Source organism: Scyliorhinus canicula, chromosome 8 (genome assembly GCF_902713615.1).
Source record: "Scyliorhinus canicula chromosome 8, sScyCan1.1, whole genome shotgun sequence".
Lineage (NCBI taxonomy): Eukaryota > Metazoa > Chordata > Chondrichthyes > Carcharhiniformes > Scyliorhinidae > Scyliorhinus > Scyliorhinus canicula.
In genome coordinates this window covers 151889835-151894464 of record NC_052153.1, presented here as the reverse complement: position 1 = coordinate 151894464, position 4630 = coordinate 151889835, and the positions used below count along the sequence as shown (strand labels likewise).

The following is a 4630-nucleotide window of genomic DNA, read 5'->3' as shown; positions in this document are numbered from 1 at the left end:
ACACTCTTCACAGACAGTTGGCCTCACAATCTGCAGTCCAGCCAGGGACGATGCAGTTTTTCTTGAATCTCGCTTATAATTGGCTAGTTGACATTCATGTTATTCCAAATAAGTTAGTTTACGGGCAAAACAATTTTGATACAAGTCTAACGATTCATAGCGCCTTACCCCTTCCTTCAGGCGGACATCCTCCGCACTATTATTACATTCGTATTTATTGGAACCTGAAACTTTCAGTGCCCCAAGTTATAATAACAGTACAAGAAACTCTCAATTATCTGATAATAAGTCACAAAAACACAGATATGTAGAGAATGGGTAACATTTAATTGCTTAACAATATCCAGTCTTCCAAGTTAACTTTAGCTGAACTAAATTGACGTTTTTACTGATGTTATCTGCAAGTCTGCGGTTTTGAGTACTATAAATAAAACAATTGTGAATTAAAACTGAACCCATGCTCTCTGGCGGAGCACATTCAGACTTGTGCATTTTTTTGCAGCGAACTTCTCGAAAGTACTTAGCGGAAATTGGAAACGTGTTATATTATCTGTAACAAGAAGAGTTTATAGGTAACCAGCTGACCATAGAGTATTTCCCCGTTGAAGTAAAATCGCTACGTTTGGTTATGTCTGTGTGGGGTCAGTTTAAATGAAAAAAGGGAGAGGGTCTCTTTATATCCAGATGGGACATATGGTGATCACATGTGGGCTACATGTATTTGTGTGTGGCTCTTGTCACAAACAAATGGAAATGTGAAGTGCTCGACCCCACATTATAAGTAGGACAAATGTAGCTGAAAAATTCTCTAACCACAAAGCACATGGTCTAATCTTCTACTTATGTATAATCTAAAAAACAATCTAACCAATGATGTATGAAATCATAGCATCATTGGGATCCGAAGGAGCAGCAAAGTTCCTGTGTGAACACTGAGGCATCGACAGTTGTTGGCTGCTGCCCAAGGTGGTCTATAGGCACCGGAGAATGTAATTGGGGAATTGGTCCAAAATCACCTACCCTGCAATCTGCAAGGGTGCAATCAGTCTCTGACATTTGTTTGAGGCATGGTTTGGCAGCTTCTCTACTCTGGTGGTAAGCCTTCTGGCAAACTGTTATGCTACATAATGTAAAAACATTAATACATAACAGCTTCCTCTTCTTGCCCATATGAATAGTTGTTTTGTTTCTGTTAAACGAAAATTACCCCTTAAGCCAAGGGAAATGTTTGTTGTGCTGCAGTCCTGGAGAATTACATACAACAAAAAAGCTCTTGTGGGATGTGGAGAGCAGACAAGCGGCTGTTATGAAGGCTTGTTTTGCCTGAAGACAAGGAAATTCTTCCACAAGTCTTGGTGGGATTCCGAGCAGTGAAAATTGCTGGCCTCTGGTTTGTATTTTGTTCTGTGTGAGGATATGGGGGGGGGGGGGGGGGGGGGGGTTCACTTTGATTATACCACCACAAATGTTTTAACTATTTGCAGTCAATTATCAACCATTGCACACCTTATCTTTTAGTCTAACCACGCATAACATTTCATATATCGCTTTGTATTAAAGTATGTACATTACACAGGGATAAAGATGCACTTAAGTAGAAATTTGCCAAACAATACGTAAAATTAAACAACATGTAAATTCGAGGAATAGATATAACCTATTAATGAGGTTGAATTTGAAACGGTTGTGTCACGTCAAGTGTAATGAGGTTATCTAATGCCAAGTGCGGTTGATTAATTTATTAAACGCCCGTATTTCCAAGTTACTTTATTATATTCTAATAGGTACACGACCCAGTGACTGCTGCACGGACTCTGAAAAACAGAGAACCCCAAAGAAGTTAACAGTACTTCCGTCTCTCACAACAGTAAATAACATACACATTGAAATAAGTCTGTGCTTACAACAAACATTCCAGATATCAATGACACCAATGATATTTTAAAATCAACTCGGTTGCATATTCTCCATAACTGTACATTTTAAATAAGTCCTGTGTTTTGTGGTCTGCTAATTTGTATAACCCATTTATTGAGAAAATTGACAATTCCTTTGCAATTCTGCCCCAGATGTGTAAATATTCTCAACTCTGTGACATTCAGAACCGTGTAACAAAAAATGCCATCACCTTTCATCTGTATAATTCCCTTCAATATGTTTTCAGCTAAAGTCAGCTCTTTGGGAGGAGGATGGTGCTGAATCATTTAAACCAAAGAGAACTGGTCCCTTTGCGAGCCTGTGTAACTAAACTGAAAAGGATTTTGTTTTAGAAAATATTAACTTTTGGTGGCAATACATGTAATATCAGTTAAGGGGGGGGGGTCCGAACTTCGTTGGTATTTTCAATTATTGTGTTAATGTAAATCTTAAAACTTGAAGAAGAACAATTAGTGTTTGATCACCTCCGTCTTTTTAAAAAATCTGCCGCGGTCGAATAATGAGCGATCAGGGTCTTGCTCTCCATTAATCCCTTAGCATTTCTATCAAAATCTCGCAAAGTAAGTTGCCTAATACAAGCTCTGAATGTAACCCAGCTATTTTAAAGAAATGCAAATTGGGACAAGAATGTTCCTTAGTCACATTCTGCAATGGGAAACATTTACTTCAGTAACTCCTGCATTATTGTTCCTATTACTCACCAGATCCAGAGGCAAGTTTTCTCAGAATTCCTATTCCCAGGAGGATGCATCTAGATTTTTTTTCTTTATCAATATACTTTGAAATGTTGAATTTGATGCAGTGGAGGGAGTTTTAATCTTGTACCCTGTAGAATACCTGTGCGCTTAAAGGTTTTAAGGCATGTAAGGTACGAAATGGAAATTAATTGGAGAACTCGCTCGAATGTAACCGCTGCTTTCCCCCCGGTTTAAAACAAATACTTGTGATATTTAAAGCTCCGTGACATTTGTTATTCCGTGTCAGTGTAAGTGGGGAATCGGGATCCGAGGGAAGGAAAAAGTGGAGGCGACGCTGGCCGAGCAGGCAGCGCGCCCGCTGTGCAATGTTAATGTTCCCACTGCCGATTCGGTCAAGTTCACAAGGCTCTTTCTGCTAGCATGAATGGTGCCAAACCTTATCCCAGGAGACTACGCTTATGAGCGCAGCTCTGTTCGCCAAGAAGCTGGGGGGGGGGGGGGGGGGGGGGGGGGAGCGCACTACTTACACAGTCCTGACCTGCCCGAGCAGACAAGAGGGCGGGTTTTTGATATCTGGTTTCCGACTGGAAGTTAAAACAAGAAATTAAACCATGGGGGTCCGCTTCACTCAGCGGAGTTAGAACAGCTGCTGTGCAATTTGGCACTGAAGGAAGGAAAGTATAAATTTGTTCTGTTTTCATAGGGAGTCTAAAGTACAAATTTAGTCAATGTCAATGCCTTCTTTCAAGGGAGGTTCAACCCTGCAACCTGAATGAAACTCTTTTAGAATTGATAAGACTTCAGGATTTCGATCCAGCGGCGGATGTGAATACATATCTGCAACAGAACATACGAACACGTCCCGGGTCTGTCAACCAAAAACGAAACAGCGTCTTTTAAGTATGGATGCTGGTTTTGAAATGTAAGATCCAATTTGATCAGTTTTTCGAGAAGAAAACAGACGGATGAAATCCTGGCGGCCAGGTGACTTTGTAAGAGGCTGAAATAAAACACATCTGAAGATCAAGAGCAGAAAGGGTGGTAAAAGGAATCGCAGGAGTAAACGTTTCAGCCGAAATTGCTGAAATTGAACTCTAGAAATGGCATTATTTACAAATTACTTGGAAATTGTAACTTTACACAGGGCGGAAGGGGGGGGGGGGGGGGGGGGGGGGGGTTTACTCTCCCCTTCGCCACAAAACGGCTTACTTGGTCACGTTTGTAATCCCCAAAGAGTGGAGAATGATCTCAGCTAAGCACAATAAAGTATCCCTTTTCACACTGGCCATGTCACAGAGGAAAGCAGTTCTTTCCCCATTAGCGCTGGCTGTGAGCTTCACTTGTGTGGTCCGGGCAGAAAAGTTCATAAAACTGTAAAATAAACATAAATTCTGAAGCCTGTAATCCAAACCTAAATCAATAAATCATATGTTAATCATTATTGAGAACAGCCCGTTCTATTTTTGTTTGAGTCCATAAAAAAAACCTGAAGTTTTCCGTTTGCTAAAATTCTTTATCCAGCGGAATGAAACAAGTTGTCCACGTCCAGGGCCTGGTAGCAGCTCCACAGCAGAACAAATAAACACAGTATTAAATAAATATCTTATTACGTGTGTCGACATAATAGTATTCGTTTAATAAACATTACATAGGGCAAGAAATTGTGCATTAGGAAAAATAGGCACCAGTACAATATATACAAATGGTTAAAATTGAAGTAGTAACTGAGAAGTGCTAGAAACACAACCACATCAAAAGATTCATCATTTTTTTATATAAGTGAATTGAATGCTGTGGAAATCGCAGATGAACATTAATGTTAATGGTCGATTGAAGGAAAGGGAGACAGGTAAATTCCACACGAGGATGTAAACAGGTGCAGGAACCATGGTAGCCAACAGTGAAATGCCAAGAAGCAGTAACGGACATAGGTGGTCCTATCAACTTCATTTAGCACAGTGCCACAGATGAGAGATAACACCAAAGTGGACACA

The 4630-nt window shown here is 40.3% G+C and overlaps 1 long non-coding RNA gene across 1 annotated transcript; it reads right to left on the bottom strand.

Moving 5' to 3' along the window:
• Positions 1-1473: 1473 nt before the first annotated feature.
• On the bottom strand, positions 1474-3107 carry LOC119970019. Its single transcript, XR_005461519.1, has 3 exons — positions 2640-3107; positions 2129-2249; positions 1474-1814 (listed from the first exon to the last, which is right to left on the bottom strand). It is a non-coding gene; the product is annotated as an uncharacterized LOC119970019 (long non-coding RNA).
• Positions 3108-4630: the final 1523 nt, after the last annotated feature.